The following is a 14491-nucleotide window of genomic DNA, read 5'->3' as shown; positions in this document are numbered from 1 at the left end:
GTTACTGTAAGGTTAAACACACACACACACACACACACACACACACACACACACACACACACACACACACACACACACACACACACACACACACACACACACACACACACACACACACACACACACACACACACACACACACACACACACACACACACACACACACACACACACACACACACATGAAGTCGTCGCCATCCTCTGCTCTTTGTTTTGGGAATATGGAGAGTATCAGTGTAATTAATGTTGAGTGTGCTGGTATCTTGGTCTATTTCAACCTGAACAATGCCATCACAGACAGAAATGGAGGGAAAGTCATGCAAAGACATACAATAAAGCATAATAATAATAATAATGATAATTAAAGCCTCAATAAAACTACCTTTTTCAACCATTTGACCCACACAAAAAAGAGAGATGGGAGTGAAAGGAGGGGGAAATCAAGAATGAAAGAAAGAGATTGGGCTGAGGGAAAGAACTGTGGTGAAGTGCGGTGAGGGAGTGACTGAGAGCGAAGACAAGCGGAGACAAAAATCAATAGACAGAGAACCAGATGGAATGTGAAAGAGAAAGAGAGTCCTAAGTGTCAACGTCTCAAGTGTAAGGGATAGCCTGCGTTTACCCTCTGATGCCGGCCGTCTGCAAACAGCCAGCGGTCATAAAAGCCGGAGTCTCCGGAGGGCCAGGAGGTTCTGTGCCGTTTAATCGGTGTGATAATTCAAAGCTGTAGCAAAGGGACCCACAGGAGGAGCTGGAAAAACAACACAACACACACACTGCCTCATCTGACCGTCTGAACAGTATGTTCTGGCTCTCCCGTAGGGGACAGGCTGAGGGAAGACAGAGGATGGTTCGGGTTTAGTTTGAGTGTCTTTGGCACTATACAGTAGTACTGTATATGCTGGTGGAGTGGGCTCAGGCATATCGAGTATACAGTAAAATCTATTGTTAATTTAGCTCAGAGAGTGTACAGATGGTTCTGTTAATTTGAATTCAAAGCCTTTGTCTGGGACTTAGACAGAGGTTTTGAATTAAAACTGACTGACAAAATAGCGCAAATTTGTTCCGTCCATTTCCTAGACTCAAGGCAATGGACAGAACAACAACGTTTGTAGATGGAAATTAATTTGTCATCACCAGGGACAAGTCACTCAAGGTCCCATCTGTGGTTACATCTTTGAAGACATGTATTATACAAGTTGAAATTACAATAGATCCAAGTGAATAGAGAGTAGATGTCCCGTGGCTCTATATGTTTGCATCTCCCTTTTTAAGGAAAATGTAACATACAGCACTTCACTTACCAGCCATCTTCCTTTTTTTTCCTGTTCATCTCCCCCCCCCCGGTGTACTGTGGTCTGTGTCGTTGCCAGCCCCCACTGTTGGTGTTAAGGGAGGGTATAGACAACCACATGTCTCCTCTGATACACATGAAGTCGCCATCCTCTGCCTTTTGCGTACCTGACCGTGAGGAGGTTCACCAGGAGGACATAACATCTCCCACAGTTCTCCTCCCCGTTGAACAGATCAGCCAGTAGGAGTTTCCAGGGCAATGACATAGACCAGGGGTCTTCAACGTTTTCAGTCCAAGGCCCCTTATCTGAGAGAGAGAGAGAGAGAGAGAGAGAGAGAGAGAGAGATGAAGCAGGGACCCCCACATATTGTATAAATTTGTGTTGCAGATTAAAAGTGTTCATAGATTTCTTAGACAGCTTAGACTTGTTTGACAGCACTGTCATCATGTTGGAGTAATGTGTATTTTCAGACATTTAACCACACCGTCAAATACTTTAGTCTGCTATTCTTTTCCCTCTACAAACAAATATATATATATATATATTAAAAAGAATGCACATGGTTAATGTAAAAACCATGATCCTATCACAAAAGATTTGGCGGCCACCCTGTATTTACTCTGAGGACCCCCTAGGGGTCCCGGGCCCCCTGTTGAAGACCCCTGACATAGACACAGTCCCCTGCCAGCTTCCCAAACGCAAACACAAACAGACGATTTCGTTGGAACGCCCGGCCAAGCCAGAGACACCAGTGGCACCACCGCCTAACCCGTACCATTATAACCTTTACCTGTTAACTTTTCATTTGTATGTACGGTTTTACAAAATGTACTTGTGTCAGCAGTACAGTAGGAGTATACAGATTTTTGTTTTAAACGCCGCAGCTGGAAACGAGAGCAACGCCTCCTGAAATGAGCACACAAATGACTCTGTCAGTGTCTGACTGTGATCTGACTGGCGCAGTAGCTACAGTAAAACTAGTCAGTACTCAGTGTACTCTCTGTGTCCAGCATACTGTCAACAGGCAGTCGGTGAAATCAGACTTCAAATAGGCTGCCCTGATGTGCGTCTGTTCCATCTGTCCCGGGGTTGCCCGCTGTTTATTGTTACATTTCAGCTTTATTTACTGTTGGCTTAATTACTCCCATGTTTGATCTCATGAAGGATATCGGGGGCAGCCATTTTACTGATGTATCTGCCCAAGCACACATGGTAACACACCCACGCGCGCACACACGCACGCGCAAACGCACGCGCACGCAAAGTATGCATGCAGCCAGACACACACACACACACACACACACACACACACACGCACACACACACACACACACACACACACACACACACACACACACACACACACACGCACACACACACACACACACACACACACGCACACACACGCACGCGCGCGCACACACGCACACATACACACAACACACACACACACACTGGGCTTTCCTGTTCACCTGCAGTGCGCCGGGAGACAGAGAGACCGTGTACGCACAAGATGGATGACTGCCTGACCGTGACATCTTAAACCTGTTACCTCCAAGTGGATGTTTATTTGAATTCTCCTCTCTGCTGTATCACATAGAGGAGGGGGGACACTCTTGAACTGTGGCAACAAGAGAGTAAATATTATGAGGAGAGCCACCGAGACATGAAATGGAGTTTTAATTACAACATTGATACATCGAGGTCAGTCCCTCAGCGGATGGAACATGATGCTCTTTAACCTATTCTTTTGCTGCCCACAATTTTTTTTATTGTTTGATTTGGTGTACACAGTCATTAAACAAATGTATATGTAGTATTATATACAGTACAATGTGTTTGTATAAGAGCAGGATGTATGGTAAAGGCTAAAGGGGGGACTGTGGATGGATGTATATCAATGACTTGAGTTAAAATACATGGCCACATTTGCGCAACATGTCTAGGTACAGTATGAAATATGACAAGATGAAATGATTCATTTAATCCAGTCAAAGCAACGGGCTTCTTTTATCATCGAACACTGCATGAGCCAATCTAATCTCATTAAATGAAACATCATTTGAAATGTCATCAGTTCAATATGCTGTATTTATTCATTTGAAATTTGCTTGTATTGAAAACATCAATCTTCCAGCTAGTATAACATTTGGAAATTATGACTAAGCTGCCTTACGGTATGTTAGAGCTGCATCCAGCTTTGGAACCTCATCTGCCTCTGAAATGAGAAAAAGGAGTACAATCCGAGACTGGCTTTCGCAGAAACCTCACACAAAGCAGCAGTATGGCTGTAATTATGTTTATTAATGGAGCTTATACTAACTAAAGCTGGAAATACACCAGGCCAACTGTTGTCCAACAATAACGTGAATCACAGTGGCATGGGTTGGGAACCACTTCGAAAAACTGCAGATGCCGACACTGAGTACCCAGTGTCGATGGGTTGTGCCCTCAACTGCATTCTTCATTCTCGACAATGCGCGAGAAAAAACAATAACCCAACAACAACAAAGCATTAGCAATTCAACTTTCTGTGCAAGCGTTAAGCTCTGTCCACACCGGCGAATTAGCGAAAGCGACGTGAATAAGCGAACCAAAAAGGCGAAGAATTCGCCATTCGCCCTTTTCCATACACACCAAAAAGCGACGCGAATATGCGTATAATATTCGTTTAATTCGCACAAGGAACGAACTAGGCTACTGGAGTTCTGTTTAACGTGTGTGCTGTGTTTAGGCTGGCCTGACCTAGGATCATGGTCTGTTAGCCGTGAGGCAGCGAGATGAATGGCTGTGTAACAGTGAGATGATAATGCTGGTCTAGGATCAGTTTAACAGCAGGGGTAAAAGATATTGGTGCGTGCGTAATGCATGCGTGATGCGTAGCCTGCTGCCAGGATGATGAGATAGCAGCCGCGACCGCGTACAAGTTAAACCATGACTTACCTCTCTGTAGTTAGAAAATAGCCTAAAAGTATTCCTTTTAATCTCTGGCTTTTGTTTCGATCTTAATATTATAGATTCCTTGGTAGCCTTCTTCTGCCTGTCAATCAGTTAACAGCGCACGCTGCACGGCTGCAGTGAGCATGAAAGAGGGTTTTAATAATGATTAAATGGTCGGGTCTCTCGGAAATAAAAGGATTTCGGTCTGTAAAAAAAGAAAGTCAGTGTAAAGTAACTAAAAGTAGCCTACATTTACTTGAGTAGCCTGTACTTGTAGGTATTTGTACTTGAGTCGAATTTCCAGTACTTTCCTTCTAATCGACTCATTTCGGATCCTATTGTAGGCTATTTAATACCCAGCGATTTATTTTTAAACATTAGTCTTTTTGCAGATATAAAGTAGCCTACAATAACAAACACATAAACCATGCTTTTACCGGTAAGACATTCGAGTAGGCTACTTTTTCCAAGCAGCCACGCAGATGAGACACGGAAAAGGAGAACGACACTGTTCCCCTCGGCCTCAATGTAACGTGAAGGTCCCTCCACCATTCTCTCTCTCTCTCTTGAAATAGGGTAGAGTGAGCTTACTTTGATACAGAGAGAGAGAGGAATTCGCCTTTGAACGTTCGCTTAATTCGACACAAGGGCGAATAAAAAACAGACGCCTTTTCGCTTTTTCGAAATTCGCGTTTGGTGTGGATGCTTCCATTGACTTTATAAGGTTTTAAACAAAAGGCGAATAATACGCTAATTCGCTATTCGCCAATTCGCCCTCAGTGTGTACGAGGCTTTAGTCTTGTAAAGTTTAAAAATACGAAACAGAAATCTGTTTAATGATGCAACTACATCGATACACGGATCCCTGCATCAATAAATGTACCATGAATCGAACAATGTAACTTCTGTGAACCTATTAATTATATACAATTATTAATCGGTTCACAGCAGTTTTGCAGTTCATTCTACTCTAGTATTAATTAACCTGCTGCGGGCGACTCGCAGATCTAACATTTACACATCTTACTTTTAAAATAATAAGGACCGCCTCTCATTCGCCTCTCATTCGCCTCCTATTCCTATCGTCTCGCATTGACCTTTTTTGTTAGCTCTTTGAGGTAAACAAACAACAGCGGCACTATTTACAGCACACCACCAAATCTAAAACCTAAAGTTTGGAAGATGTGGGCGATGAGGAATCTGTGGATGCGCACGCAAGACAGAGATTAAACCCTTTTTCCATTCACAACTCAGCAAGGTCTAAGGTCTGGTTGCGTGCTGGTGTCGCGCACCTAGAATAGTAGATCTCACAACAACACGTTGTGAGATTGGTATTTCTGCTAGACCACATTTCTGCTGCTATTTTCGGTGTGTGGCATCGGCGCACAATCAAGTAAAGGTCAGGCACAATTACGGCATCTAGCCAACCTTACAGTGTAGTTGAGAATGTTGGCTTTCGAGACATGGTAAACACGTTAGAGCTGAGGTACAAGATACCAAATAGACAGCGTTTCATTGACAAATGCGTGATTTTTATATATCAAAGAAAAGAACAAAGTTAAACAACAGTACCTGACATGAGTAACTGACTCTGAGGATATTCACGCATACTGTATGTGTTTGCTGAAATTGCAGCCCTGCTTAGGGTAACCCCTAACAAACACTCTCATTCACTCAACACAATATAAATTATACAGTGCATTGCAGTCGTACACCTCATTGCCAGCGAGCGCGCTCCGGCGGCGATGTCGCAGCGCAATGGCGTCGGCCATTGCGTTGTGACGTAGCCTGAACCAATCAAATAAAAAATAAATAAAAAACTAGGACCTTGCCCGGGGGTGTGCACAGTATATGAGGGATTGAATGTAGGAGTCTCAGAAGTAATGTTGGAGAACGCAGAGGTATCAGTGATGGCAGAAATGTGGGCACCATATTTGCCCATATATGGTATTCCGCGTCCTACGTCAGGACTGTGTGTCCGTCTGTCCATGTGTCCTATCCCAGGCACTGTTGGACCGATCGGCGTGAAACTTTGCGTGCACACTCCCACTATAGGGCAAGGGGGAAAAAAATCCCCCTGGATTCCTTGGAACATGATTGTATTATGGCCCTTTGTCAATTAGTAAATATCTGTAGTTTCTAGCAAGGGACACCCTTGTGCAGTGGGGTAGGTACAGTAGGTTATAACTGGTACTACACACAATGTTCTGTCATATTGACTATTTACTGTGTAACAGTAGAACATACTACACACTGTTAGTTACGTAATACAGAGTTTTCAAAAGACAAACAAAACACAACCTAATTTTATTTGTAATGAAAAATAAAGTCTACAGATTGCATCATATCGCATTGAATCAAATCACACTGAATCTCTATTCAAACGTGTCGTTCCTGTATCGTATTGTAGCCCTGTATCTAGATACATATTGTATAGTCTAATACAGTAAGGAAGAGATGCACAACCCCCGATTATTATACATTATCACCAGGAGAAATTGGGATGTAAACATGTGCCACAACCTGGACCTAATTGTATTGCTGCAGTATAGGCCTGTTCATAAACACTCCTCCTGTACATGACTATATAAACAACAAACAGATTGTACATTTACACATTGATAATTTCCACCCCATGCCTAGCAAAGCCAGCTCAAATCTTGTCATGACCTTGTGGAAATGATATGGCCACACTTCAATTCATCAACACTTCTGTCCTCTCAGGTTTCTTCTCACAGGCCCTAAAAACTGCTGTCATCAAGACATTCCCAAAAAGCAATAATATAGACACCTCACTAATGAGCAATTATATTAAACCTCTTATTTATGTACACTTATTGAAAAATATGTTCTTGGCACTAGACAACTGCTTTGATGTCTACCAGTCAGGAGGATTTTTTTGACCACACCACAGCACGGAGTCTGCTCTTGTTAAAGATCTTAAATGACATCCACTTAAACATAAGTTTTAGTATTGCTGGATCTCAGTGCTGCATTTGACACGGTCGGCCACAACATTTTACTAGACTGACTGGAAAGCTGGGGGGGCTTTCAGGCACAATACTGTTTTGAATCCTTAAAGGACCAGCAAGAGCCGTTGGCCGCCGCGTCCACGTCCATGGACGCGGCCGTGGACGCGTCCATGGACGCGGCCGCGAAAAAAACGTCCGTGGACGCGAGGCCGCGTCCACGGACGCAAACGGCCGGCCGTCCCGGCCGTGGACGCGGCCGTGGACGCAGACGGCCGGGGACGCGGCCGTGGACGAGGCCGCGGCCGTGGACGCAAACGGCCGGCCGTGGACGCAAACGGCCGGCCGTGGACGGGTCCATGGACGAGGCCGCGAAAAAAAGGCAGCGAAAAAGAAAAAAAAAGGTGGCTATTGTATGTATTTTTTGATGGAGATTTCAAATATGACCTTCTTTTTTGCATAGGACAACTCTAACCTGCATCAATTGGTATTTTATAATTGCCAATTGTACCCCATCCATCTAAAAAACAAATTGGATGTCTATTGTATGTATTTTTTGATGGAGAATTCAAATATTAATTTCTTTTTGGGATAGGACAACTCTAACCTGCATCAATTGGTATTTTATAATTGCCAATTGTACCCTATCCATCTCAAAAACAAATTGGATGTCTATTGTATGTATTTTTTGATGGGGAATTCAAATGTTACCTTCTTTTTTAGATATGACAACTCTAACCTAAATCAATTGGTGCATCAACCTACTTACTATCTATCTATCTATCTGTCTATCTATCTATCTATCTATCTATCTATCTATCTATCTATCTATCTATACTTCACCTTTAGTCCAGAAGAGAGTTCAGCCTCAGGAACTTGCACACATGGAACTGTGTCATGACTGTGTCATGGAGCTAAAACAGAGCTATGTTAAATACTCACAATGACTCTGATGGACCAATCAGGGTGGTGGTGGGGGGAGGGATCAACAATAGACAGAAACTGGATAATGCTTTGTTAACTGTCCCACCTAAGTCCCTGCTAGTCTGAACAAACATCACCTTCCCTCTCATAACACTACTACTACTACATTTATATAAAGCTGCTCTTGCATTTGAATTCAAGTCTGACACAAGTTAAGGTTAACTTAGGTAGTATTTCATTTCGCTGGCTTTTAGGGTCTGTGTGAGTGTGTAGGCTCACAAATTATTATAATTGTCATTAAGTGACTCTGAGATCTATCCATCCATCCATCCATCCATCCATCTATTTATTTATACTTACTGTTTACATTTTCTATAAATATTTATTTCTATATAAAACTCAGTTGTGTGGAGTTATTGTGTGCCCTTTCTTGTTGCTAAAGAGTCCATTTGTTCACTAGACATTAAGTCAAGGTTACTATTTTGAGTTGAAGCTAAGTGTTTTATTGCTTTGTGGTTTAACATGATTTAAAAGGCAAATTCATTGTTATGGTTACTTTAGAAGACTGCTTTTGCATTCATGAGTTAAGAGAGCCAAGCTAATTCAAAGAGTTAGGTTAAAGGAACACAAAACATGACCTAACTCACAGCTGCCATTGGACAGACAGTTACAACATACTCTTATCTTTCACAGAACAGACAATTATCATTTATTTGATCTATTTGAGACTATGTAGCTGCTCTAGGGGAAATAGAGCATTATATCAGCCTATTCAATTGATAATGACCAATGGGTGCCAGTTTCTAAGTAGTTAAAGCATATTAACATAACAATATATGTGGCCTAGACATGGATATTGCCCAATCAACTCGTAATCTACAGAAATGTCCACCACATCACACAGTATAAAACCTAGTAGGCTTAGTGGATTACCTATGTTAAATCATGTCAGGTTAGTTTGGTTCAAGGTTCAAGTATAATAATTTATGAGCCAAAAATGTGCACAAATGTACAATCACATCTAGGCTAGAATGATAACATAAAGTCCTGACTACTCCTTGTTATTGTGGTCCTAAATACTACAATGATTAGTTTGGATGCATTGCTTCTATCATGTCCAATTAAAAATAAATACATTACATATACAGAAATCTGCCTTCTCCTGTATTGTATTAGTGACATTCATTATAAATAGTAAAATAACAGGACAGAGCAAAAAAGGCCTCTGCAAAAAAGGCCTCTGCAACTAACCTAACCTAACACACACTATGTGTTAATGTTAATGAATGAAATAGTAAATACATTGTAATAATACATTGAAGGGGAAATGTAGGAAAACAAATGCAACTCAGCATTGAATTTATGGCAAACATTTTGCTACTCAACCCTTTCCAAATAATATACAATTAAGAAGTGGGATGTTCCACTTAGTAAGAGAAAGAATTAATGACATATATTTTTTTTAAAAGCTAGAAGACTCACCTATTATAGTAACCATGTGAATTGCTAATAATGTTATGGGTCAGATGTGTAAAGATCTATCACATTGTATTGTTCTTTTCAGACTCAACAATAATAATGATGATGTTACTTAAATGCTGATCAATGTGTGAATCTGGCTCTTATCAGGTGTGTGTTTTCTCTCCCTGTCCTGTGCTGTCCTCAGTTAAACCAAGACAGTACTGTTGTGACCAATGTGGAAAAAGCCTTCAGCTCAATTTATTATCTCAAAGTAGACCAGAGAATTCATACCGGAGTGAAGCCATTCAGCTGTGAACAATGTGGGAAGTATTTTGCTCGTCTGGACAATTAAAAGATCATAAGCGTTCACATACTGGAGAGAAACCTTATTGTTGTGACCAGTGTGGGAAAAGATTTGTTCAAAAGGGGATTTTAAAAGAACACCAGAGAATTCACACTAGAGAGAAGCCCTATTGCTGTGACCAGTGTGGGAAAAGCTTTACTCGATTGTCTTATCTCAAAATACATGAACGAATTCACACAGGAGAGAAACCGTACAGCTGTGTCCAATGTGGGGAAAAGTTCAGTTTAACGGCTGCTCTGAAAGTACACCAGAGATTTCACACCGAAGAAAAGCCTTACTGCTGTGAACACTGTGGCAAACGTTTCACTGTAAAATCTAGCCTCGTACAACACAAGAAGATTCACACTTGAGAGAGACCTTACTGCTGTCACCAATGTGGGAAAAGGTTCACTCTGAAGACGGCTCTGAAAAGACACCTGAAAATCCACACTGGTGAGAAGCCATATACTGCTGTGTCCAGTGTGAGAAAAGGTTCAGTGATATTCATCATCTCAAAGCACACCAGAAAAATCACACTGGAAAGAAACCTTATTGCTGTGACCAGTGTGGAAAGAGCTTTCCTAGACTGGAACATATCAAAATACACCAACAAATTCACACCGGAGAGAAACCTTATATCTGTAACCAATGTGGGGAAAACTCTGTCAGGTACATGTCTACCGTTAGAGGCCACTGGCATGAGTGCCTTTTTAGCTCTGTTGGGGCTTGGTGAATGTACTCTGTTGTTGTTTTTTTAATTATTATCTTTGTAATGTATGGTCTTCTTACCCTGTGGGCCTTGAGCCTGTAATAAAGTATTGCTGTGCAGTGTGAGTGTCTGATTGCATGTGATCAGATAAAGACACAACAGAGGCCTTTTTTGCTATGTCCTGTTATTTTACTATTTATAATGAATGTCACTAATACAATACAGGAGAAGGCAGATTTCTGTATGTATGTAATGTATTTATTTTTAATTGGACATGATAGAAGCAATGCATCCAAACTAATCATTGTAGTATTTAGGACCACAATAACAAGGAGTAGTCAGGACTTTATGTTATCATTCTAGCCTAGATGTGATTGTACATTTGTGCTGTTTACATTTTTGTCTCATAAATTATTATACTTGAATCTTGAACCAAACTAACCTGACATGATTTAACATAGGTAATCCACTAAGCCTACTAGGTTTTATACTGTGTGATGTGGTGGACATTTCTGTAGATTACGAGTTGATTGGGCAATGTCCATGTCTAGGCCACATATATTGTTATGTTAATATGCTTTAACTACTTAGAAACTGGCACCCATTGGTCATTATCAATTGAATAGGCTGATATAATGCTCTATTTCCCCTAGAGCAGCTACATAGTCTCAAATAGATCAAATAAATGATAATTGTCTGTTCTGTGAAAGATAAGAGTATGTTGTAACTGTCTGTCCAATGGCAGCTGTGAGTTAGGTCATGTTTTGTGTTCCTTTAACCTAACTCTTTGAATTAGCTTGGCTCTCTTAACTCATGAATGCAAAAGCAGTCTTCTAAAGTAACCATAACAATGAATTTGCCTTTTAAATCATGTTAAACCACAAAGCAATAAAACACTTAGCTTCAACTCAAAATAGTAACCTTGACTTAATGTCTAGTGAACAAATGGACTCTTTAGCAACAAGAAAAGGCACACAATAACTCCACACAACTGAGTTTTATATAGAAATAAATATTTATAGAAAATGTAAACAGTAAGTATAAATAAATGGATGGATGGATGGATGGATGGATGGATGGATGGATGGATAGATCTCAGAGTCACTTAATGACAATTATAATAATTTGTGAGCCTACACACTCACACAGACCCTAAAAGCCAGCAAAATGAAATACTACCTAAGTTAACCTTAACTTGTGTCAGACTTGAATTCAAATGCAAGAGCAGCTTTATATAAATGTAGTAGTAGTAGTGTTATGAGAGGGAAGGTGATGTTTGTTCAGACTAGCAGGGACTTAGGTGGGACAGTTAACAAAGCATTATCCAGTTTCTGTCTATTGTTGATCCCTCCCCCCACCACCACCCTGATTGGTCCATCAGAGTCATTGTGAGTATTTAACATGGCTCTGTTTTAGCTCCATGACACAGTCATGACACAGTTCCATGTGTGCAAGTTCCTGAGGCTGAACTCTCTTCTGGACTAAAGGTGAAGTATAAATAAATAGATGGATAGATAGATGGATAGATGGATAGATAGATAGATAGATAGATAGATAGATAGATAGATAGATAGATAGATAGATAGATAGTAAGTAGGTTGATGCACCAATTGATGCAGGTCAGAGTTGTCATATCTAAAAAAAGAAGGTAACATTTGAATTCCCCATCAAAAAATACATACAATAGACATCCAATTTGTTTTTGAGATGGATAGGGTACAATTGGCAATTATAAAATACCAATTGATGCAGGTTAGAGTTGTCCTATCCCAAAAAGAAGGTAATATTTGAATTCTCCATCAAAAAATACATACAATAGACATCCAATTTGTTTTTTAGATGGATAGGGTACAATTGGCAATTATAAAATACCAATTGATGCAGGTTAGAGTTGTCCTATGCAAAAAAGAAGGTCATATTTGAATTCTCCATCAAAAAATACATACAATAGACACCTTTTTTTTTCTTTTTCGCTGCCTTTTTTTCGCGACCTCGTCCATGGACCCGTCCACGGCCGGCCGTTTGCGTCCACGGCCGGCCGTTTGCGTCCACGGCCGCGGCCTCGTCCACGGCCGCGTCCACGGCCGCGTCCCCGGCCGTCTGCGTCCACGGCCGCGTCCACGGTCGCGTCCACGGCCCGGACGGCCGGCCGTTTGCGTCCGTGGACGCGGCCTCGCGTCCACGGACGTTTTTTTCGCGGTCGCGTCCATGGACGTGGACGCGGCGGCCAGCGGCTGTCTCTCCATTAGAACACAGAGGGTTTCTGAAGGCTTCCCAGTTCAATTCTGGGCTCCCCCAGAGTTAGTGTCGAAGAGTCCTTGAGCAAGACTCTGAACCCCTAGTTTATCCCGGTGAGCAGGTGGTTTCCTCCGCCATCGGTGTATGAATGTGTGTGTGTGTGTGTGTGTGAATGGGTGAATGTAATGCACAATCTCTGTAAAGCGCCCCAGCTGCAGTTGATTCAGAACACTGCTGCTTGAGTCTTCACTAAGACCTAGAATAACTTGGCTGTAGGTGACTTTGAAGGTACCGCCAAGGAAGACGTTACTTAGGCTACATATTAGACAATAAACTATCTGGAGAGAGCATGGTTTTAAAGTTATCTCAAAGATGAATCAAAAAGAAAAATGCCAAGCCAGAATATCCACTTATATATTGGCAGGAGTACCTGCCCCTGTTATTTTGATCACGGTTGCACATCCTGGTACACTAGCATCCAAGAAGCTGCAGAGCAGACCTCTCAAAATAAGGATCCTTAAACTCCGCCCCAGAACACATCTTCCCATGCCTGGAAGCCTCCCTGGGGGGGAGCCCATGCAGGAGGCAGTGGCGTCAGTTCAGCAAAAGCTAGGGTATGGCAAAGATGGGGGTCCTCATGGAAAAGGGGCATTACATTTTGTATGATATGGTTCTATTGTGAAAATAGCAGATCTACATGCTCAGCATGTAGATCGGCTATTTTCACAATGTCTGAAAAAAAATTGTTTTGTCAGTTTTTACACAGGTTTCTACTTCTACAGTTTCTTGGGCTGAATATGGCAGCCTGGAATGGTTGTTCAGAACTTCAAGTGCAGCTAAACTTAACATGTTAGTTAAGTAATGTGACACAATTAACAATAATGCATTGCACCTGTGCAGCTGACCTGCAGAACCTGGGAATATACAATTTTTCAAAATGGGGAGAATACAAGTGTGGAGAATATAATTATAATACCTTGTTAAAGTGACCATGTTGTTAAATTTTGCATTTGTAGTTATTTTACTGTAATTTAACAACACAGGGGTTGACACTAAGGTCTCAGAGGCACTTGCCCATCAGGCAAGTACAGGTCATGTTCTACTTGCCCGAAGGTAATGCCCACTTGCCCGAAAAGTAAATCATCCATTATAAAATGATAGGTACGATATTAATTACCGCTCAATTTAACACTTATTTCTTTGCACTTGTTATTTCATATTTTTAAATGTAGCAACAGTAAAAACAGCACATTATAGGTAAATAGTGCTCTTATTTTACATTCCACAGACCAGAAGACACAGCGCACTGGCCACGTTCAGGTGTTTAGACAGATATCTTGTGTTGTGTTTATAGACATTTGTGTCCCCTCTCAAATGAGCACTTGCCCTGTCGGGCAACCTGAAAGCCAACTTCACCTGCCCTGACGTTTTATTTACCTGCCGGGGGCAGGTCAATGCCTGCAACATAATAACCAGAACAGATAGACAAAGAGACATTCATGGATTTATATTTAAAAGTAACTTTTATTTTCCCCCCTGGACCCAGGGTATGGCAGCTGCATACCCCTGCCATACCCAATTGACGCCCCTGAAAGCGCCCCTGGGGAGGAGC

The sequence above is a fragment of the Nannobrachium achirus genome (genome assembly GCF_963921795.1).
Source record: "Nannobrachium achirus genome assembly, chromosome: 2".
Lineage (NCBI taxonomy): Eukaryota > Metazoa > Chordata > Actinopteri > Myctophiformes > Myctophidae > Nannobrachium > Nannobrachium achirus.
The sequence above is the reverse complement of the archived record's forward strand: the minus strand, read 5'-3'. Positions refer to the sequence as shown.